General features: G+C 40.4%; 1 long non-coding RNA gene across 2 annotated transcripts in view; it reads right to left on the reverse strand.

Annotated features, from left to right (window-relative positions):
• Window positions 1-23,502, reverse strand: part of LOC139034252 (uncharacterized) — a 51,086-nt gene extending 27,584 nt beyond the window's left edge. Inside the window, exons 1-3 of one of the 2 annotated variants that reach the window (XR_011486668.1) lie at window positions 22,679-23,502; window positions 19,081-19,200; window positions 1,179-1,302 (exon numbers count right to left, since the gene is read on the reverse strand). This is a non-coding gene — a long non-coding RNA (uncharacterized lncRNA). The remainder of the gene's footprint in view (window positions 1-1,178; window positions 1,303-19,080; window positions 19,201-22,678) is intronic. The other variant, XR_011486667.1, reaches the window with a different exon arrangement.
• Window positions 23,503-25,021: the final 1,519 nt, after the last annotated feature.

Raw genomic sequence — 25,021 nt, forward strand, 5'->3', positions numbered from 1 at the left:
CAATAGTTTGGAGGGCATAATAGCTAGCTCCAAAATGTCAGACTGTTCTGTGTGATTTAGTCCCACAGAAGGACATAATTTTCTAAATTTTCCTTACAGTGAACTACATAACAGCGAGAGGTTTCATTTGCACTCATGCAAATGAGTTAAACTGGTTTAAAAGGAAGAGTGCCACCAAGTGATTACTGTTGTGGAAAATTACAACAACTCTAAAAAATATTTGGCTCAAAGTCCCAAGTAGTAGAAGTCAAGGGTAATGAATTTTATCCATTTGGAGAGCTTCTTTAACCGGTGGCAGTTCCTTTATAGTCGGGCCTCCACACAATGTTCCTATAGCAATGCTTAAACACTCAATTATCACATGGTCTACCGAAAGAATATCATTTAAATAAATTCGTTAAGTGGCTTAAAATACACAGTGCCAGTGATTAATGAGGAAGCATTAAGTAGCAGAATGACTGGAAACTTTCCCATCAGCATTCCAAAATGTATTCATTACTGACAAATTTCTCATCCTTGAAATTTTGACAACCTCGAGAAAGAATTTCATATTTATATAAACCATAATCCACTCAGCAATGATCTGAACTTGCTGTAAAATTGTGGTTTTTCTCAAAGGAGAAAACCTTATTTATCAAGACCACAGAACACAGAGATTAAACACAAACCAATTTGCATAGCCAACATAGCATTTTCTGTTTAAAAATCAAAACTTTTCAACCAGATACAGTTGTCTCTGAGAAGACACCTTTTTAAAAAAGAAAATAAACACAACATAATCCAATTTCCCTTTCAAAAAGGGCAGTCCAAAGTTTACTGAATTATAGCCTATTGTAATACCATATCTAAGGACGAGCAGCTGAAATCAGTTTTTCTTTCCTCAAAATGCCTTTGGACATTCAATCTTATGGAAATAACCAGAGTTGAGTAGAGTTTTGTACTTTTCTTTTACAGGATACTCCCGCCTCGTCTGCAATATTCTTTTGAAATACTAGAATTTCCTGGACAAAAACTCAGAAACATCTCATCACTTTCTATCAAAGGCATCATTCTTGTATAATTCTGACACATGGCTTTCAACCCTTGTGCAAATAAATTCGTCCAACCAAACAACACGAGATAATCTCTGAAAACAATGCTAAGCCCCCTGCTATTTGCGCTTGAGGACTCTTACTCACTGGCATTTGTGTGCTCCTTCCTCCTCTACTGCCTTGCCGAAGCCCCAGGGAATGGAGAGGGTCTGCCAAGTTCCTCCTTCAAGATCCTTATCCATGGTAGGAAGCCAAAACAGCCCACCTCTTCCTAAAGATAGAAAGAAAGAACTCAGGTTTTGATTCTTTTATAAGAAGAATGTTTGTATCATAATAAACAACTGCTAGACAAGAAGAGTGAGGGGGAAGGAGAGGCGGAATCGATGCTGAGAGGCCAATCGTATTTCATCACTCAGCTACTTGGAAACCAGATATGCTGAGATAATCACGTGCTTTGAGAGATTTGAAGATGCAAAAGAGGAGTAGCTCTGTCTTCTGTAAATTATTAACAGGGACCTTTTTCCAAACCATGAGCAAAGATTCACATGTTACCCATTTCAGAAAAAAAGCAATCACGTTTGGCAGGGAGTACATAAGTCGACAAGCCAAGGAACAAGATTTCTGATCTGAGCTCTGCCACTGACCCGTATGAATCAGGACAACTCTGTGCGTTTAGAATCAAAGTGATAGGAATAAAGCAGCCCCTTCTGAAGAGGCCATAACTGCAGCTGCAGCATCTGCCTCTGATGAAAATGAATATTTGCTCCTCCCCATCTGAAAACTCACTATGGGCTAGTTGGCACTATGAGCTGGAATGAAGCCACACCTGCATGCAATTCTCACAGCTCTCGTAGATTTCAAAGTGCTGTGAACTTCTCTCATGGCTTTCTTGTGTTTCATCCAAATTTGAGATTTAACACGACTGTCTTAAAGCCATTTGAAGTTGCCAATGTTAATGCTAGAGCCTAACTGGTAATTTAAACTCAGTGGGAAAATGCTGACTCAGAAAGCTTTCAGAAAGCATCGGCTTCCAATGACACAGATGGGGACATTTGGGGCACACTGTGGTGAGTGCTGTGGAATGTCTCTTTTTCTCTAACCCGGATTTCTCAACCTCAGCATTATTGGCATTTTCAGCTGGATACTTCTTTGTTGCCAGGCTGCCCGGTACACTAGGGGTTTAACAGCATCCCTGGTCTCTACCCACAAATGCCAGCAGCACCTCCAGTTGTGACACCCAAAAGTGTCTCCAGATATTGCCAAGTATGCAGTGGGAGGTAGAATCACCCCGCTCAAAGCCACTGCCATAGACCCAATGCTTTTTGTAAACTGTGCTTGTGCTTCGTTCCTCGGCGTGTCTGACTCTTGTGACCCCGTGCACTGCAGCCCGCCAGGCTCCTCTGTCCCTGGGATTCTCCAGGGAAGAATACTGGAGTGGGCTGCCATTTCCTCCTCCAGGGGATCTTTCCATCCCAGGGACTGAACCAGCATCTCCTGTGTCTCTTGCATTGCACGCAGATTCTTAACCTGGTGAGCCACGGGGGAAGCACTGTGCTGGGTTTTCGCTGCTTTGCACAGGGTTCCTCTAGTTGTGCTGAGCGGGGGCTATTCTTCATTGCGGTGCAGAAGCTTCTCACTGTGGTGGCTTCTCTTGTTGCAGAGCATGGGCTCGAGGCATGCAGGCTTTAGTTGTTGTGGCTCACGGGCTTAGCTGCCCTTCAGCATGTGGAATCTTCCGGGACCAGGGATCAAACCCATGTCCCTTGCATTGGCAGGCGGATTCTTATCCACTGCACCACCAGGGGAGTCCTAGACCCAATTCTTAACTAAAGCTTTTCAAAGTAGGAGGAATGTTATTTACATTTGAGATAGGCTTATGCCAAAGACAGGTGGTAGGTAAATAGTCAAGGCTGTGGGTTAACCCAAGGACTCATATGCAGGTGGCCACTTGATTTGTCTTAATGGGTATTTAAAGTGGAGAATCAGAGAAGGCAATGGCACCCCACTCCAGTACTCTTGTCTGAGAAATCCCATGGACGGAGAAGCCTGGTGGGCTGCAGTCCATGGGGTCGCACAGAGTCGGACATGACTGAAGCGACACAGCAGCAGCAGCAAAGTGGAGAACACAGTGAATTCCCTGGCTGTCCAGTGGTTAGAGCTCTGCAATTCCATTGCAGGGGGCACGGGTTTAATCGCTAGCTGGGGAACTAAGACACCACAAGTGGCCAACAATAAATAAATAAAGTGGGGAATACAAACTCTACATTTACATTTGCCAAACTACTCACTACTTGTGATGGTTAATTGTATGTGTGAACTTGACTGGGCCAAGGGGTGCCCACATATTCGGTTAAACATTATTTGGGATGTGTGAGATTTCATCTAGATGAGATTTACATCTGAATCAGTAGACTGAATAAAGCAGACTGCCTTCCCCAATGTGGGTGGGCCTCATCCTAGGGAGAATTCACTCTCCACCTGTTTCTGAGCAGGGACATGGGCCTTCTCCTGCCCTCAGGCTAGAACTACACTACTGGATCTCCTGGGTCCCCAGCTTGCAGACAGCGGGTCATGGGCCTGCTCAGCCTCCATAATCATGTGACCCCTTTCCTTATAATCAATCAATAAATCTCTGTATGTATATATATATATATATATATACACACACGGACCTCAGAGATAATGTGGGTTTGGTTCCAGATTGCTGCAATAAAGCAAATATCACAACAAAGCAAGCCACATGAATTTCTTGGCTTTCTAGTACATATAAGAGTGATGCTTATACTATCCTATAGTCTGTTAAGTGTGCAATAGAATCATGTCTTTTGAAAAAAGTGCATGCCTTAATTAAAAATAGTTGATTGCCCCCAAAATGCTATCATCTGACAACACAGGGTTGCTCTAAACCTTCAATTTGAAAAAACAAAAAACAAATGCAGTATCTGTGAAATGCAACAAAATGAGGTATGCCTGCAAACACAATAATAGCAGCCTACTTAAATTCATCACTGGGAAAAAGTAGGTGCATGGTTTCAAAAGCCAAAGCACAGAGCAGCCGTTCCACAGGCAGTGGTGGACCTCTCATTAAGAAGACTGGCATGCCCAGGAGAAACCCTGCAATGGGGTAGTTGTCATGGGAGAAGGAACAACCTTCAGAGCCTCAGAAGTTCCTTTCTGCGTAGGAGCAATGATCAAGAGGAAGACACATTTCTTGCGTGGCACAGTGTGCAGGATGGCTGGCTGTCCACCCCAGGTCCTTACTGTGGAAGTTAGCATAGAGGGGTCCGTCTCTGAAGGTTGAGGTTTGTGCTTTGTGGTTCCTACGGGAAAGGGTATGAGTGGGTCTGGAAAGAGAGATGCTGCATCCCATTTCCTTTGGGATAAGACAGAGAAAGAGTTTTTAATAAAGCAGAAGGGTCTTCTGAGATGGTTAAACCACATCCCCCTCTATGGACTGGATTGTACAAGAAGGAAGCTGTGTGCCGTGGTAACTGTTCAGGGTGCTCAATGTGGCCTAGATGGGGGAAAGACCCTCCACCTGAGCACTGGGACCCAGAAGCAGGTGCTTCAGGAAATAAAATCTCTTTATTTCTAGTCAATTTCTCATATTTATTCCTTGATTGGGTGCTGTGGATTTTTCTTTTCTTTTTTTAAAACTTGGAAACACTCCTTAATAATGTCAAGAGCTACCAACTGGAGTATAGAACTTTTATCCATATGTTCCAGCTGGACACCAAAGATCTATTAAATACCTACCAAAGAGCCTGCACAAAGGCAAATATGAAAGACAGATCACATGTTGCTATCCTCAAATACCTTACATTTGAGGATTGGAGAGAGATGATAAATATCCAAGAGCAGCAGATTTGAAAGATTTTAATTCATATTTTCATTTTATGTTTTTACATAAAGTTGAATTGCTTTGCTTAGTTTAAAAAACTAAAGGCACACTTTGAATGACTTTAAAATTATGAACATAATCATCTTTTCTGACTAACCAATAGAAAAAGACTATATTCTATTGCCTAGTCAAAAAGAAGTAAGCTTACTATTTGAGAGTTGAGAAAATAATCTTATACTCTTCTAAAGGAAGGTGTTGAAAATTATTTAGAGTTGTTCAGATAAAGTCCTTAATTCTGGATCTGACACTCAGGGCTTCTGCCATCTCTTTCTAACCTTCGTTTCTGCTCCTGCCTCTCTCCTGCTTTTACTCATACGTTCCGTGCTAATTACACTAAAGGAAGCAATGAGCACCCTGTGATTTTCCATCTCCAGACATTTGGGTTTGTTCTCTTCCTTCCCATTAGAACACCAATTCCCTTCTTCCTGACCAAAATCAATTCTTCCCCCAAACACCGGTTTCACAGCCCATCTCTTATGATGCATTTCACTTTCTCCAGGAGAATTAATCTCCCCCCCTGGGTATTTATAAAGGACATGGTGTAGGCATGCATGCTCAGTTGTGTCCGACCCTTTGTGACCCCATGGACTGTAGCCCACCAGGCTCCTCTGTCCATGGGATTTCCCAGGCAAGAATACTAGAGTGGGTTGCCATTTCCTTCTCCAGGGGATCTTCCTGATCCAGGGATCAAATCCACATCTCCCGTGTCTCCTGCATTGGCAGGCAGGTTTTTTGTTTGTTTTTTTTTAACCAATGAGCCACCTGGAAAACCCAAAGGACATGGTACCTCTGTAAAAGCAGCTATCACACTCTACCTTCCATTGCAGGGGCTTGTGCTCAATTTGCTAAACTCACTGGTTGTCCTAATATGGTTTTTGCAGATACTTTAGGATTTTCTATATAGCTGATCTGCAAATGAAATCAATTTTACTTCTTCCCTTTCGAAACCTTATCCCCACATCCCCCACCGTCGCCTTGCTTGAATGCACTGGTTAGAACCTCCAGTATAACTCTGAATGGAAGTGGTCAGAGTGGAAACCCTTGCCTGTTCCTGAACTTATGGGAAGAGCATTCCTAAGCAGCACAAAGAATTGATAAACCAAAATTTATGAAAATTCAAAAAACATGTTCTTCAACAGTGTATGGGGTAGGGAAAACATTTTTGTGTTTCTGAATAAATTTTACTGAAAACTTGGGATCCTGAGCTAAAAGAAACCCTTGGGACAGTAATTTAAAACTAGGTACACACTGAGAGAACTCCAGAGAGATGGACCTAACTCTAGGGGTATATGTTTACATTTCAAGAGAAAATGAGGCTCAGGGCCTTAGAGAGCCAGAGACATTCAGGTTTATGCGGTCCTTGAAAAGATTTCACTACATTCTAAAAGATTAGAGTAAGAACCCAGGATTCTTCCATCCTATACCGAGGAGCCAAAGTTTTATTCCCTCTTTTGAGAAAAGAGGGGGAGGCAGCTGCCTCTTTCTCTTGCACACAAGCAGAGAAAATCCATTTTTCTCCATTCCTCACCTATGGATTATCTGACCCCTCACATAAGAGGTTTTTCCATGTGACTTTCATTGTGATGCCCCAGGGATAAGGTCTGGGCAAGAGGGCCAATGTAGTGATTATTAGGCAAGTAACACTAACGACAGTCTGTCTCTGATTCAGAAAGCCTCATGAACACATTAAGGATACAATTAAAGAAGACGAATATTAAGAATGCAACAAAAAGACACTGGGCTTTGATTTCTGTCTCTCTTGTGGTAGGAGGCTGTAAAGAGAAGGTCTGAGAAATGGCACACACCCTCAGGTCAAAAGCAGTTTTTGTGCTCATTTACCTGCCAATTTTCTCATTTTTTTATTTTATTGTGGTAAAATATACATAAATATAAAACTTACTATTTAAAGTCACTTTTCAATTTACAATTCAGTGACACTAAGTACATTTGCAATGTGCAACCAGCACTACTATCCATTTCTAGAACTTTTTCATCATCCACCAAAGAAACTCTATACCCATTCAACAATAATTCTCCATCACTCCCTCCCAGCCCCTGGAAATCACCATTATACTTTCTGTCTCTATGAATTTGCCCATTCTAGGTACCTCTTATAAGTAAAACAGTACAGTATTTGTTCTTTTGTCTTTGGCTTATTTCACTTAACATAATGTCTTCAAAGTTCATCCATGTTGTAAGATGTATGAGAATTTCATTCCTTCTTATGGATGAATATATCCCACTGCATGGATAGACTACATTTTATTTATCAGTTCATCTGCTGATGGGCACCATGGGTTGTTTCCACCTTTTGGATATTGTGACTAACGCTGTGAGTCTCTGCTTTCAATTCTTTTGAATATATACCTAGGGATGGAATTGCTGCATCACATGGCATTTCTATGTTGAACTTTTGAAGGAACTACCAAACTATCTCACACAGCAGCTACACCAGTTTTCATCCCCACCAGCAATGCACAAGGGTTCCAACTCTCCACATCCTGACCAACACTTGTTATTTTACAGTTTCCTTCACTTTTATACTTTGTAAACTGTTCAGTAATCTTAAGCTTTAAAAAAACTTTTTAATCTACAGAATTGGTCTCAATAACTGACCCTGCCACTCTCAGAAGCAGGAGACCTGTTACTTTAAAAAAAAAAAAACAAATTTCCATGACAATATCACACACAGTTGGTACAATAAATCTCAAAGTAATCTCACTGGCTCTACAGCATCTGGGGAAACTTTTGATAGAATGCTAAGAACAAGCACATCTTTAAATTTACATTAAAATATGTTATTTTCAATTCCTATGCTCGTTTTTAGTACCTCTCCTTAAACAGATTTCTGCCCTTCTCATGTGGTTGACATGGTGTTAACATGAAATGAACATGTTAACTCTAAAAATAAATCATCCACAGAATAAATTATTTTAAGTTAAAACTACCCTTTGAAGAGCAGCTTCCTTGGTGTTTTGTAAAAATGCTTTTCTCCAGTAACAATAAAAAGCTGACTTGAATGAAAACTGAGGAAATGTTGACACTACTCTCCTGTTATCTATACACTGTCATTTATTTTTCTATTTTCTGTTGTCTTCTCTGTAAAAGAGTAAGGAAAATACCACAGAACTTGCTGGAATAAGAACAATCTTTTTCAACTTTGAACTTATAGTTAGAAATAATTGACAGAGAATGAGATTTTATCCTTCCTGCATAAAGAAAAGGAAACGTCATTAAAAACATAAATTGATTACAGCCTTTTGAAATTGAAGGGAAAATCTTCTTCCCAAACTCTCTCAATCAAAATGCTCCCAGTAATATTGTTCAAGGTTCAGATAAGTCGGTTATTAAGTAAATTAGCTTTGAATATACAAGTGGCATTCAAAAACCTGTCTAACCATGAAAGATTTAAGTAAGTTCAATTGTACCTGCAATGAAAAATGAGGAAAAGATTAGAAAAGCTCATTACTTAGAATTCACATAGCAATTCATGTTTTCTGTGCATCCATAATCAGATGCAAGTCATTGCTCAAAAAGGATCTGCATTTTTTGTTGGGCGCCCTTCTCCATAAAACTCATAATGGCAGAATTTCCTATTTGCATCCATCTTCCTTCCCATCTTTCAATATCTACTGACTACCAAGAGTGACCTAGGCATTGTGTTAGGCAGTAGGGCTAGAGAAATGAATAATGTCTGGGTAAGTGCAGAGACTTGAGCATTCCCTCCCTGCAGTGTTTGCGACTGCTGGCTGTAGTCTTTGCTTCCTTTCCTGAGCCCTTCAAATCAATAATTCCTTATCTACCACCCCACATCCATCTGCTGTTTGGTTCCTGACCCGACTTTGGCGGGGGCGGTGGTCTAGTCACTAAGTCGTGTCCGACTCTTGCAGCCCCATGGGTGGTAGCCTGCCAGGCTCCTCTGTGCGTGGGTTCTCCAGGGAACAATACTGGAGTAGATTGCCGTTTCCTTTACCCCTGGGCACTGCTATTTAAGTGTGCTAAATAGCACTCCTTCCACATGCTGCATCTTTCAAGCCAGTCTCAATCACCCTCCACCTTCTCTCCAGCTCTGAAATTCTGTCTAGCTGTAATGCCCAATGTTCCCAATGAAAGCTGGGATTCAGGCTGACAGATAAAACTTAGGACTCCCATTATACTTGAATTTCAAATAAACAATGAATTTTTTAGTATAAATATATCCCACACGTTACTTCAAATGGGACATACTCATACTAAACAATTATCTGATATTATCTGAAATTCAGATGTAACTGGAATCCTGTATTTTTATTTCCTTAATCTGGCAACCCTAGTCACATCAAATAAAATACATCCCTCAAGAAACTGACCACTGTGAATTAACATGCATGCTACCAGAGGAATCACAGCGGAACTTGCTTGGGACTGGTTCTAGGTTGAGTTCCCCTGGAGGCAGACCCTAAGGCAAGAATCTGAGTGTAAGTGGTTTATTTGGGAGGTGACATAAAAGAGGGCAGGGAAGGAATCCAAAACAGTGTGCATTAACCAACAAGTTACTGCTCTGGATAAGTGAGAACCCACTTGAGAGATGTGTCCCCCAGGAGACAGAAATGCTGCGATATTGTTCATCAGCTCACGTTTGGCTTCAGTTAAGGATCACTCCTGGGGATTTTAACTCCCCTGCATTTCCAGCCAAGCATGTCTGGGCAGCCAGCTAAAAGCCTCTGGAAGAGAGTGATAGGTGCTTGCAGGAAAGCCAGCAGAGATGGTGAATGCCAAGCAGACAGGAATAGGCACTGCCGTGACAGCATCTGCCACATGATATCTCTGGATGGTGAGCCCCGTATAAACCGAGTTAATTTGGGAATCAAACCTAAGTCCAAAAATCGCAGCAAGTAAGAACTGGGAAAGACCTCAAAGATAATCTAGACTAACTCCTTACTTCACAGATCAGGATGCTGAGTTTCTCATCCAAAGGAAAGAGTTGCCTTTTGGCAGGTCCCAGACGCTGTTTCTATCACTGTAGGTCACCATCAAAGAGTGATGAGTGAGTTGTAAAGAATTTCCACGTTTCATGACTCGGGTTCTACCATATCACACCCAAAGGAGAAGGAGCTCTTTGAGTTTGGTCAGGAGTGGGATGGTGAGCAAGGACCAAAGTGACCTGGGTGTTATGTAGTCTGAGAGGGTCCCCCTCACTGTGAACTGAGAAGCCACCCTCCTGCTTGGATCTGGGAAATAGAGTAGGGTGTGAATTAGGAATCAGTCCCCTTGTATGCAGAGGTCACCCTGTCCTAGGGCCAGGTCACTACCCTTTTTCTGGTTCCCACCCATCCGATACTTTGGCCACCTCATGCAAAGAGCTGACTCATTGGAAAAGACCCCAAAGCTGGGAAAGACTGAGGGCAGAAGGGGGCAGCAGAGGAGAAGACAGTTGGATGGCATCATCAACTCAATGGACATGAGTTTGAGCAAACTCTGGGAGATGGTGAAGGACAGGGAAGTCTGGTGTGCTGCAGTCCATGGGGTCGCAGAGTCAGACATGACTTAGCAACTGAACAACAACAACAACAACAGTGCTCAAGTCAACAGGATGCTTGGTCTTCCCCAGATCACACCAAGATCTCATATAATGAAAGTTGCCTGAGGAAAGATGGAACTTATCCAGGAGTGCCAGCTTAGGCTCACCTCTTTACTCTATCATCTCAGCATTCCTTCAGAGTGGTCCAATAGAAACTTCAGGGGTGGACAGAATTCTTGTTCTGATTCCCTCCCAAATTTGGGGTGAAAATTGAGTGGAATCATGGTGTGAAATCCCTAAATTTTTATAGGCTTGCAATCTACAAAAGATAACATGAAATAGATATTCCAGTTCCTGGCACAGAACTGCCACATAGTAGATGCTCAGTTAATGTTTAATGAATGAATGATAGAATCCTTGAATTGCAACTTATTGCTTACTCTCACTGAAAAATAAATGTATTCCACTTGTTGCTCAGTTTGCTAGGAACCCTTGACTATATGATTTGATGGTGATGTTTATATTCCATGGCCTGGGACAGAGGGTGTAACCAATAGTATGATGAGTAGTTAAGGAAGAGGATGGCAAGTATCAGAAGAAATACCCAATGTAAACTTTATGACCTGAAGAAAATTTTGACAGATCTGTCTTTGGAAAGTATCCATGAGACTTTAATTTATGTAAGCATTTATAATTTAAACCAAAACAAGAAAACCAAGCAAGATAATGTAATTGATTCTAACTTAGAATTTTTCTCCTGCCATATGTAGCAACTAATAATTTTCTTATCTGGTCCATAAATGACCTCACAGTAGGTCAAGGAAATTGGACTGGGACCTAATGTCATATTTAACATTATTTTTCACTTCTTAACTCAATATGCCAGACCTACACTTAAAGCATTACAGATTGTAAGGGAAGCCACTTCTCAGAATCACTTTACAAAGTCTTTACTCTTACTTTAGTAAAGCAGTTGGGGAAAGCAGTGAGATAGTAGCAAGATAATAACTCTCTTCTCTAAGCACTAAACACCAAACCATAGAAACGAACTCAACCTGCAATGCCCTGTATATCTTCAAGATATCTGTGATAAAATCTTTATGTCTATTTAATGAGAACTTTTATTTCTTGAAATCAAATGCTTTCTAAGAAGACAATGAGTATAACCTTAAGTCTTTATCACTCTGAGTTTTCTTTGGGGACATAATGTCTTTTTAATCTTTTTTTTTATTTTTAATTGGAGGATAACTGCTTTGCAATATCATACTGGATTCTGCCATATAACAACGTGAGTCAGCCATAATGGACACAGTGCCTTAAATTCTAGGGAATTCAGACATGAGCTCTGAAAAGGATCTTGCACACCACTGAGTCCATTGAATTCACTTTACAAATGACACAATCAATGCCCAAAGAAGTTAAGTAATGTTCTCCAGCCCAAGGATCAGCAAACTTTTACTGTAAAGGACCAGATAGTAAATATTTTAGGCTTTGTGGGTCCTATGGTCTCTGCCACACCTACTCAGCTTTCTCACTGTAGTGTGAAAGGCAACGTGGTTGGCCCTCCATATTCATGGATTCCACATCCACGGATTCAACCAATCACAGATCTAAAATATTCACAGACAAAAAAATTCCAGAAAGTTCCAAAAAGCAAAACTTGAATTTGCTGCACACTGGCAACTATTTACATAGCATTTACATTGTATTTACAACTATTTACATAGCATTTACATTGTATTAGGTATTATAAGTAATCTAGAGATGATTTAAAGTATATGGGAGGATGTGTGTATATGATATACAAATATGACACAATTTTACATAAGGGACTTGAACATCCTCAGATCTTCATACCCATGGGGGTCTTGGACCTAATCCCCCAAGGATACTGAGGGATGACTATACTTTGACAAATGAGCATGGCTGTTAGTTCCATTAAAACTTTATTTACAAAAACTAGTGGGAGTTTGGACTTGGCCTCTAGGCAGTAGTTTGCCAAACCCTGACCTAGACTGCACAGCTGAATAATGTCATAGCCAGGCCAGGCTCAGCTTAAATAACCATCTATGTTTATTTATTTAGTCATCTAATTAATACCTACTAAGAGGATACCGAGTGCCAGACATGAGGCAGAAGGGTAGGGCATTCTGATACAGTCGAATAACCCCAAGTTCAGACTGTAATATTTTGCCTACAAGGATAAAATTTAGCAGTCTCTACTAATTGTGTCTCAAGAAAACATTTTCATTTGGAGATCAAATTTTTGATCATTGAAACTGTCTATGAGACACAAAAATGTGATCTCCTTTAGAACTAATAGTGTAATACACCTGCAGTTGTAAGTCTCTGTTCTCAAATGCATAGGTGGCCTGATAATTTTATTCCCAGAAACAAGCCATCAGGATTTCCACGATCAGCACCCTTACCCTCATGCTGGATCATGAGCATTTCTTCCAGAGAGTTTTCACAGAATTTGGCTCACCCTACAACCAACTCCTTCTTTCTAATACAGAGTCTCTGCCAAAGGACATCATGGGGAGGAACCAGTTTCATAAACCAATGATCCAAAGGCACTGGTTCAAGTGAAGCAGAGGACAGGAGAAATGTTTTGAATCTTTCCACAAATATTTACAAGTCCCAACAACATTCTGGGCATACTGGGTTGAACTGTAAAGACAAAATCCCTTTCCAGAGGGGCTTAAAGTAGAGTTTGGAGGACATTAAACAGTGAAAAGTCCTGTGAAAATAAATAAATGAGAGTAATTGAATGCAGAGGGATGGGAGCTGTGGAGAGAAAGAGAAGGGGGCTATATAATATGCAGTGATCAGGGAAGGTTTTTTTAAGAGGGTATCATTTGGGATAAATGCTACATGATGACAAGGAGCCAGACTCATAAGAATCATGGTAATAAGAACTGATTCTTAATGCACTGAGTTCAAATGTCCTGAGGCAGAAACTTGCTTGGTGTGAGCTCATTGTGGTTACACTAGAGAAAGTGGGTAAGCACAAGAATAGTGTGAGATGATGTCAGAATTGGGGGCAGCGGTGTGCAACCCCTGGCCACTGTGCCTATGAGTCAGTGTCTACAAAGTAGGGTATGTGTTCCACAGGGTAGGACCCAGACCATCCATTGGGGTGAGGGATAAAGAAATCAGCATTTTTATTTGAATATATTTCTATCTAAAATAATAGGAAAGGAATTAAGCTTTGCTAATAGGTCATATAAAACTGCCACTGGTGCTCTCTCTTAGTCAGGATGTCTGAACGTCATGAACCAGGTATGTTACTGGAAACTTTCCAAAGGAAAAGAGTTTTCAAAGGGTCTGCAGGACACCTGCAATGTTTTTGTCCTGTTGCAGTTGATGTGTGCCTTAAGTGAATGTAGATTATATTCTTCAGCTGTAACTAAATGAAATAAATACAATACATGAATGCTTAAAAAGCTCTGTGCAAAGGAATCAAGCACTGAAAATAAGTCAACTAATAAGAAAATGGTACAGTTTACATTGTTTCTCCTTTCCCTAGTATAACCTCTTTACTAGCAACAACTCCTGGGTAAAAACAATAGTGATCTAATTCAATACTTTCAAAAGTGTTTGCATGCCACATTTCACATCATGGTTCAGTATTTAGATATGTATATAGAGCCCTGTAACTATACACAGATACATAAATAGAGGTATATAAGTGAAATAAGAGTGTATCAAAACAATACTTATTAGTAATATACTCTGATATTTTATCTTCTGTCTTCTAATGTTTTATTAATAATAAGAGATAGTTATTATTAATATTATAATCTACCAATAGGTTGCAATATGAAGTTTGAAAAATACCAACACAGTCAGATCTGAGGAGAAATCAGCCACACAAAATTGAGTTGAGACTATCTAAATATGGATTGACCTCCATTACTGTTAACCATCAATCTCACCACAAAAGTATATTTTTCACTTTAGAAGTTGGCTAATGATAGCAATGAAGTCATCAGAACTCACAAAATATTTCAAAAACTAGCATGCATGCAAACACCCAGACCACAAAATAAACCACTACCATATTTTTCAGTACTATTAAAACAATGAGACAATACTCATATGTCACTTAACAAAATCTTACTAAACTTAAAAGTCTCTTTAAATATGTATATATGTATGTGTGTATATATATATATAAAATTTTTATATATGTATATATATATATTTATATATATATAAAATCTGTAAATATATATAGACATATAAAGACACAGGCATATATAGATAGTCTCATCATTGTTTTTTTGGCTGAGGTGATATACAAACATTAAATGAGTTTGGAAATCACCATTAGAGCTCACAGAATTGTCTGCCATGCACCTTCAGTATCCATCTGTGGATCTTCAGGACTCTGGAACTGAAAACTGTGATTTTCCACCTTGTTTCTCCTACTACTGCCTAAACTCAATGTTTGCAGTCCTTTATTACCTGAATTACTAGCCTGGAACATGTACCCACACTGTGAAATCCTTTTCCCCAATGCAAGTAATTGTGGACATAAGACATCTAAAGAGTAGGCCATGTAGTAGTTATTCTCATGCCAGATCCTTGTATGATTTGCCTTATTTTGATTCAACTTACTCTACAATCTGGATATCCTTTTAGAAAAATCAACTGTGTGAAAGGATTTGGTGTATCCCAGTCAACACTCAGTTTATCAGTTACATAATTTACTCTAGTTAGAACTATATTTGGAGAGAGATAAGTCTAGTCATATTAGATATATGAACCTCAGCCAATGTCTTAGCCTTTCTAGACCTGTTTCCATATTCATAACATAGTGAAAATACATACCTCTAATTAATCCTACTACAGGGATCCTCTGCTTTTCAAAAGTTTGCTTTACACTACAATGGTACATGTTTTCACTAACTTAAAGAAATATGAAAATTTCTGCTTTTACAAAAAAAAAAAAAAAAGCCAAAAAGTGAAAACAGTGCTCATCGTTTGCTTTGTAGCAACCCTTAGAATCCCAAGCAGTGAGAGTGGTATCACCAACCTCCTTCCTCAGGAACTACACTCAGCACCTCAGCATCAAGCCAACACAGTCTTGAACTAAGTCTGTGAGCATCTGTGCTTTATCTTATTTTGTGCATGCATTAGCAAGATGTGTCCTAAGGTAACTGCCTCTTCGCTTCATATCATTTCAGCTTATGAAAAGTTTCATAGGAACACTTGACTTGTGGATAGTGGGAAAACCAGCATAAGGGTTAATTAGAAAATCTATAGAATGTACTTTAGCACTTTGCTCAGTGTAGAATGAGTACTCCATAAATTATGGCTATCATTTTCTTGTGGCGATTCAGTTCTGTGTAGCACATCTTCATATGGTATATACAACTGTCATAGATGTGCTTTAAAAAACTCATACTTTTCCTCTAAGATCAGGAACAAGACAAAGATACCCACTCTTACCACTTTTATTCAACATAGTATGGGAAGTCCTAGCTAGAGCAATTAGACAAGTGAAAGAAATAAAGGGCATCCAAATTGGAAAGGAAGAAATAAAACTATCAATATTTGCAGATGACATATTATATGTAGAAAACCTAAAGACTTCATCAAAAAAACTGTTAGAAATAATAAATGAATTCAGGAAAGCTCCAGGATATAAAATTAATACACAAAAATCTATTGTGTTTTTATACACTAATAACAAAATATCAGAAAGAGAAATTAAGAAAAGAATCCCATTTACAATTGCATCAAAAAGAATAAAATACCTAGGAATAAATTTAACCAAGGAGATAAAAATCCTGTATGATGAAAACTACAAAACAATAATAAAAGAAACTGAAGAAGACACAAATAAATAGAAAGACAATTCATGCTCATTAATTAGAACAATTAATATTGTCAAAATGTCCATGCCAACCCAAAGCAGTAGGCAGATTCGATGCAATCTCTATCAAAAGTCCAATGGCATTTTCCACAGAAATAAACAATCCTTAAATTTAGGTCCGTCTAGTCAAGGCTATGGTTTTTCCAGTGGTCATGTATGGATGTGAGAGTTGGACTATAAAGAAAATTGAGTGCCAAAGAATTGATGCTTTTGAACTGTGGTGTTGGAGAAGACTCTTGAGAGTCCCTTGGACTGCAAGGATATCCAACCAGTCCATCCTAAAGGAGATCAGTCTTGGGTATTCATTGGTTGGACAGATGTTGAAGCTGAAACTCCAATATTCGGCTGCCTGATGTGAAGAGCTGACTCATTTGCAAAGACCCTGATGCTGGGAAAGATTGAGGGCAGGAGGAGAAGGGGATGACAGAGGATGAGATGGTTGGATGGCATCACCGACTCAATGGACATGGGTTTGGGTGGACTCCGGGAGTTGGTGATGGACAGGGAGGCCTGGCGTGCTGCGGTTCATGGGGTCGCAAAGAGTCGGACATGACTGAGCAACTGAACTGAACTGAACTGAAATTTGAATGAAAGCACAAAAGATCCTAATAGCCAAAGCAATCCTGAGAAAAAAACAAAACTGGAGGTATGGTCTCTGATTTCAAACCATATTACAAAATTATAGAAATCAAAAAGTATGGTTTTGGCATAAAACAGACACATAGATAAATGGGACAGAAAATAGACTGCAGAAGTAAATCCACACATAATGGCCAATTAATTTATGATAAAGAAACCAAGAATATACAGTGGGGAAAGGAGAGTCTCTTCAATAAATGATACTGGGAGAAGTGGACAGCCATATGCAAAAGAATGAAACTTGACCACTAGCTTACATTGCAAACAAAAATTAACTCAAAATGAATTAAGACCTTAACATAAGACCTGAAATCATAAAACTCCGAGAAGAAAACATAAGCAGTAAGTTCTTTAACACAGGTCTCAGCTATGATTTTTTGACACAAAAAAGTGAAAGCAACAAAAGCAAAAATAAACAAGTGGGACTACATCAAACAGAAAAGCTCTCCACTGCAAAGGAAACCATCAACAAAATGCAAAGGCAACCTACAGAATGGGAGAAAATATATGTAAGGCATATATCTGATAAGGGGCTGATATCCAAAATACATAAAGAAGTCATACAACTCAATAGAAAAAAAGCAATCCAATTTAAAAATGCGCAGAAGATCTGAATAGACATTCTTCCAAAGAAGACATGAAGATGGCCAACAGTTACATGAAAAGATGCTCAACATCATTAATTATCAGAGAAATGCAAACCTAACCACAATGAGGTATTACCTCACAATGTTAGAATAGCTATTATCAAAAAGATAAGAAAAAAGTGTTGGGGAGGATGTGGCGAAAAGGGAACTCCTGTATATTGTTGGTGGGAATGTAAACTGTTGGTGGTGCAGCCACTATGGGAAGTAGTATGGAGGGTCCTAAAATTTAAAAATAGAACTATCATATGATCCGGCAATTACACTTCTCACATTTACCCAAAGAAAAAGAAAACACTAACTCAAAAAGATATCTGCACGGCCACGTTTACTCCAGGATTATTTACAACAGCCAAGATACAGAAACTACCCTTTAAGTGTCCATCAATGAGTGAATGGATAAAGAAACTGGAGTATAAATACACAATGGAATACTATTTGGCCATAAAAAAGAACGAAATCTTGCCATTTGTAACAACACGGATGGACCTTGGGGGCAATAAGTTGAAAAAAATGAAGGAGAGAAATAAATATGTCCATCTATATGTACATAAGGTATGAATTTAAATAAATACACATATATGTTATACACATATGGCTTTGAATATTTTGAGTGTATTATATAATACACATACACACACAAAATTCTAAAGTCGTGAGTCCTGGTAGTGAGTGCAACTCCCAGCCAGGTACGTGGGAGAGTTCAGCCTCTGGCGCTCTGGCAGAGGGAAAGGCAGCAATGAAGCAGAGAAGGAGCGGCAAGCACAGGGGTTGGGTAGGATGAAAACCAGATGAGGATGACATCCTGGAAGGCCAGAGGAAGCAGGGAAGGTGGCAGATGACAGGAGAACAGGAGAACACTGCTGGGGCACATGGCTACCCTCTGCTTTCTACCAGAGGCTCAGAGTGGGAAGCCCAGGAGACTTGGGCAGAGAGAGTCAGATGGGCTGGCTGGTCACCTGTAACTCAGGGCTGTAGCCTCATATCTGCCTAGCACACAGATTTGTACACTGCCAGTGTTCCATCCTGCAGAATAATGCAGCAAACAGCTCTTCTTCCCAACGCCAGTTACCACGGGAGTGAGGGTGGCATTTCTTGCCAAGCTAGTATAACACAGAGTTCAGGCCAGGTGGCCCTCAGACGGCCAGACATTCACTGTGGGTGACTGGGAAGAGGCAAGGACTGGGAAGAATCTTCCAGAGGAGCTCAAATACAGGAAGCATTGGTCATGGGTCATATTGCTGCCAGACTAGCCTGGCAGCCGGACCACCTCCCCACACCCTTGCCACTCTTCTTTGTTGTCAAGAGAAAAAAAATCAAGTCACATACTTTTACATTCACAAATAAGAAAACAATACCATCCTAATGATGTTTGCAAGAAAATGAAAACAATCTTTCTGTCAGATCAGCACTGTTGTCTTGGTCACTTTCTGTTTCCATAGACACTAGGTCAACTTTGAAAATGATTCATAAACATTCACCTGTATTTTTCAAAGATGAAATGGAAGGGCAGGGATTGGAATCTTGCATTTTATTTTCCACTTCTGGAAGTGAGGTTACGAAGCCACTTATTTTTTTCTCTTGGTCTCATTTCCATGCACCTATAAGACAAATGATATCACGTTTGACTATCTTCTTCGCACAAAACGCATTATGCATTTTTAAAGAACAGTGTGATTCGCTCAGTTTTACTCACTGGCAAAATCCTTCTTTTGGGAATGTCACAGATGGATGCTCTTCAGACTTTTCTACCTCTACCACCCTCAATTTAAATAATGATTAACTTCATGAAACTACTGAGGACAATGAATTATAAGGTTTCTTTCACATTTTTCTGCACAAGAGTAAACATTTACCAGAGAAAAACCCATTTTACTATAAACAGAAGTCAATACTGCCATCAACATCAAAGAGCAGTAAGGTCCATAGGAAGTGTCCATTAAATCCCTTCCAATTTTGGAATGCACCTTTGTGCCAGGGGGTTAGCAGATGAGTGAAAGTCTTCGTGGATAAATGAGGTACCAATTTTCTAGGATAATCCCAGAGCAACAAAAGAATGACAGGATAGTTTTACATATAAAAACAAGAGGCCTGACTGCTGTTGCATTTGCTAAATAACCCCTCAGTCACTCAGAAGAAAGCATGAGTTTCTCCAAAGAATACTAAAAGCTCCTATTCTCCAATAATGCAAGCAAATCAAAACCACTGGCCATTTCCCCCTTCCCTTCCACTTACCCTGTTCAAAGTCTTGGCTTACTCTCAGGACTGCCCTAGATCCTCTAGGTAGTTTCCTCTGCTCCTGCCCCTCGGTGTGCCTGGCCATCCTTTCAGTGCTGCCAACGCAAAGCTCTTCAAGTGCCCTCAGTCAGCACCCAGGCTCCTCTTGCTCCCACACCCCTTCACTCCTGTTAACTATCTGATCAGTCTTCATTCGTTTATTGCACGCATTCCCAGTATAAATTATTTTCACAGATGCATATAAGTGTGTGACGTGCCAAGGCCGCAGCGTGTGTGGGAATCCAGTTCTCCCTTCCTCTGCTTCTGCCCGTCAGACTACTGTCTCCTCTAGTTAGCACCTGCAGTAAAGTCACAGCCTAAACTTGTGACAGTACCATGATATCCAAGGCAACCAACGGCAAGGCCCTAAACACAGAACTATTTCAATGCAAGACAAAGCGTAACACAAAGCTGAGGGACAGGCAAACAAAGCACATGCTTTAACATATGTCTTCATCGATATTAAATTGAGTTAGTCTCTGGGTGGCAAAGAGTTGTTTCACAAACTATACAAAGAAGGAGCACTGTAAATTAAGAAATTGTATGGCCATGTCATAATGCCTGATAAAATGTATTGAAGGTATACTGAGGAGAAAAAAATTAACAGAGAAAAGAATTTTTAAGTTGTTTTTCTCAAATACTTAACACATCAGTTCTGAGTCTGAAGCACTGAACTAGAGGCAGAAACTATTAATATTATTCATTATTTTGAGTTTACATGGAATTAACTAGAGTTCAAATAATACTTTCTTTAGTCATACATTACATATACAACTTTAATCATACTTTATAACTGAACTATGAAATAAACTGCATCATCATTCTTGTAATAAGTCAAAAATTTTGTGACTGCCCCCCTACAAACACCCAGGGTAACCTAGGGAGTGCTACAGACCTCCATAGTTTTCACCAGTTTCACCAGAGTCTCCTCAGATATCCATGAAATCAAAACAAAAGCAGTGTGTTCACCATACAAACACCTCTTCAAGACAATCTCCCTAGCCATACACCCCCAACCAGATTACTATCCTTAAAAGCTTTGAGTTGGTCTTGGTCCCCTGTCTAAGATGTAGAAGTCAAGATGAGATTAAATGTACAAGGATTTTATTAGTGAAAATGCTTGTGCAGAGAGAAATACAGCTGAAGCCAGGCAAGGCTAAGAGAGCTGATGCACCCACCTTCTTATGGATGAAAGCAACCCAGACTTCCTTAATGTATAAGTAAAGGTTCAGCAAAACTGTCTGGGAGTTTTTGAGTCAAGGTCAACTGACAAAGGAGTTTGTGTTTCCTGGAACAGCATGCCTTATTGTCTTCAACCTGCTCATTCACAGTTGGGGAGCAGCCTCTGGGAAGCAAGATCCACAGTGGATTTGAACTGTAGGAGCAGGGGCGCTGGGACAACTGTTCCACAGTGTAGGAAGGTCTACAAGGTGCATTCCCAGGGCTTAATGTATCACTACTACACAGAAGTTCAAGTTTGTACCTATAAAATAATCTTGAGCCTCAAATTTTCACCTAACCCTACCTGCAAACAATTTCTAGTATGTTGTTTTAGACACCGTTTTTAGTAATTTAAGTACCAGTTTCATCTGCCTATGAGCCCCACAGGTGACCAAAATGCTTTCCCTCATGTTATTTCCACCTTCTAATATTTTCTTCATCTCAAACCCTCTTTTCAAGATCCCACCCACTCTAAAAGGGCCATATGAAATGTCAATCAACCACTAAGACTGTCCTCAAAATTCTTGCTCCCACCCCATCTGCTCAACCTCCACCCAAGTTGACAGGTTCTCTCTCCTCTCTAGGAACCTTCATGGGATTTCACCTACTTAGACATGAGCATTTAGAACATTAAGCACTGTCCACTGCCTTTAGTTGTTATAAATTTTATCACCATCACAAACCCCTGGAAGGATTGCACATACTTCAAATTTGTATTCCTGTAATATGACACAAAAAAATTTGAATAAATGAATTAATTAATTGATGAAAGACCAATTCTGGCCTGGTGTATATCTTAAATAACCCAGGTCTAAAAGTAAAGCTAAAAGACCTTCTTTCTGCCTTAAGTTCTATGCTTGTGCTGATTTTTTTTAATTTTATAAGATAAACAGAAACTATTAAACCCAAGGGTAGCTCAGTGGTAAAGAATCTGCCTGCCAATGCAGGAGACATAGGTTCAATCCCTGGGTCAGGAAGATTCCCTGGAGAAGGAAATGGCAACCCACTCCAGTATTCTTGCCTGGGAAATTTCATGGACAAAGGAGCCTGGTGGGCTACAGTCCACAGGGTTGCAAAAGAGTCAGATACAACTTAGCCACTAAATAAAAACAACAATATTGATTCTAACATTTGAGGCTAAAAATCCCATAGACCTGGGAAAGGACAGCTGCAGTCATAGAGAAATACACTCAGTAAAATAACCTGACATAGGAAGTTGACCCAATAAATGACTATTTTGTGAGAGGTTTAAATATAGAATCCTGTTAAATTAATTAAACAAGGCCTTCAGATGGAGGTGGCGCTAATGCCCTAGAGGCCCACCTAAATAAACTGAAATCTAAGTTTGTAAATGCCTGAAGGTTACAAGATCAAAATGCTAAGAATGACCAATCAGAAATAGCCAACTAGGCTTGAAGTTACAGCCGATCAATAATTTCCTTACTTTGCTTTTGTTTGCTATGTCTTTCCCCAAACTCCTGTCAGTGGAATGTCCCTAACCACTTCTGACATGGCCCTGCCCCATTCCAGCTGATTTTTGCGCGGAGAAACTCTACAAACTTTAAATATGCCTCAGTTTACCTTTTAACAGCTCTGGTGTCAGCACAGGGAACCAAAGAAGCCCCGGGAGCCTCCAGGAGCAGTGAGCAAACAGGCAGAGGTACCTGTGAAGTCGAGTGACGGGCAGCCCGCTCGCTGCCTCCTGAGGTGACGGGCGAGTCCCTCTCAGAGCCTGGACCTTCAGACTTTGTGCGTTTCTTTTCTCGGATTGGGTGTGAGGCTGTCACGGCTAACGCAATGACAGGCAGCCTAGATTAGGAGTAGGCCTGGTTTCCCCGGGTAACATAATTATCAGGCCTCCTGGAGCTAGCCAATCAACATATGCCTAGCAAGAAAAAAGGGAACCTATCAGGGGAAAGCTGAAAGCCCCACGTTGGGCCAACAAAAATTGCCTTGCAACTGTGTAACCAATCCGCTTGCGCCAACTACCCGCTGTGTAACCAATCCGCTTGCGCCAACTACCTGCTGCTTTTTTTGACCTAATAAATACCCGAGAGAACTGGGGCTCGGGGCCTTTCGTCCTCACACCCTTGGTGAGGGCGGGAGGCCCTGGCTCGAGTCAGTAATAAATTCCCCTATTGCAAGTTGCATTGTTTCGAGGAGTCTTCTTTCCCGACCGGGGACTCGGACTACGGGCAGAACATCGGGTCCAGAAACTGCTCAGAATCAGGCTGGATCCCACTTAGAAACCAAACTGAGTCCAGGGACAAACTATGTCCACCTTAAAAACTGTGCCAGGACAGACCAGGTCCAACTTAGGAACCAAAGGAGGTCTGATGGTGAACTGGGTCCGGCAAAGAACTGGGTCCGAATTAGAAACTGGACCCGGTCCAGGGACAAACTGGTTCCGACTTAGAAACCAAAATGGGTATGGGGACAGACTGAGTCCAACTTATTAAAAGAAACTGGAAACCTGGTCCAGGAGAGACTGTGTTTTTTTTAATTGTGGTAAAAGTCACATAATATAAAACTTACTATTTTAACCGTATTTAACTGTAAAGTTCAGAGGCACTATGTACATTCACATTGTCGTTCAACTTACCATCAGGACGGACTGGGTTTGACCTAGAAACTGGACTGGGTCTGGTATGAGGCCTCAGGTTAATAAAATGTTGTCTTGAAATCAACCTTACTGGACTTCCCTGCTGGTCCAGGGGTTAAGATTCCCAGCTTCCAATGCAGGGGGGCCAGGGTTTGATCCGTGGTGGGGGAACGAAGATCCTGCAAGCCTTGTGACACAGCCAAATAATGTAAAATTAATAAATACAATTTTTTAATGAAGTTAATTTTAGCAAAGATAATCTTGAGTTACAGTGGCTGCAGTGGAGAAATTTTAACCACCTGCGATGACCTTATCCAGTTATAAGGTGCCCTAGAGGAAAGGGTCTCAGCCAGGCACTCACTATGAAGGGTCAAGAGAGAGTTACTTTTCCCTCCTCTACGGTTTCTAGTGACCAGGATGAGACCCACTGGAACACCCCACTTGCTCGGAATCGTGCAGACGGCATTATGGGAAAACTGGGAGAAGCCTGGCAAAGGGTAACAATTCTTAGCAAAGTCAGCTCTCCTGGATCTGTGGAGCGTGAGCGAGAGAAGAAGGGGAAATTTCACATTGTCCTTTCCTTTCCAAATTCACACGGGCAGGAAAACACATTGGCTATCGATCCTTTCCTTCCCGGGAATAGTTACTGCCTTCTTGTTTGTCTTATTTTGTGCCCTGAGAACTTAGATTGGCAACTGTCAGGTTGGGGACTTTACACATATAGCCAGACAGAAATACTGACTTGCCAGCTGTCAGAGTTCTTTCGGTTATTTTGGATCTGGATCTCCAGAGGGTAGTGTTATTTACATCCTCTCTGAGAACCTCCCTTGTACCCATGGGGTTGTTCAACGTGCTGAGAAAATTTACTCTTCGATCAGTTGAAACCTCCTGACAATATACTCAAGAAGTTTCTGTGGGATTTTTTTTGTTGTTGTTTGTTTTTTCTAAGTAGCTCTATGGTCAGAAGTTGGCCAAATTGGAAGCTGATATATTCAGACCCTGGTAAGAACATTTTTTAGGCCTTCTGCCCAAGCACTATGCACCAAAAGGGAAAGAAAGACATTCTGAAGCCATGGTGAAAGGATTTCTTAAAACATCTCAAAGACACAGAGCTAGAAATCAATGATGTAATCTCTGTTACATAATTTGTCAGCAAGAAAGGTAATTTAAGATGATGGCTGGCAGTGCAATGTCTCAAGAAATTTTCACAACTAATCTAAACAGTGCTGTACTCAATATGCCAGCAAATTTGGAAAACTCAGCAGTGCCCACAGGACTGGAAAAGGTCAGTTTTCATTCCAATCCCTAAGAAAGGCAATGCC

The sequence above is a fragment of the Odocoileus virginianus genome, unplaced genomic scaffold (assembly GCF_023699985.2).
Source record: "Odocoileus virginianus isolate 20LAN1187 ecotype Illinois unplaced genomic scaffold, Ovbor_1.2 Unplaced_Contig_84, whole genome shotgun sequence".
NCBI lineage: Eukaryota > Metazoa > Chordata > Mammalia > Artiodactyla > Cervidae > Odocoileus > Odocoileus virginianus.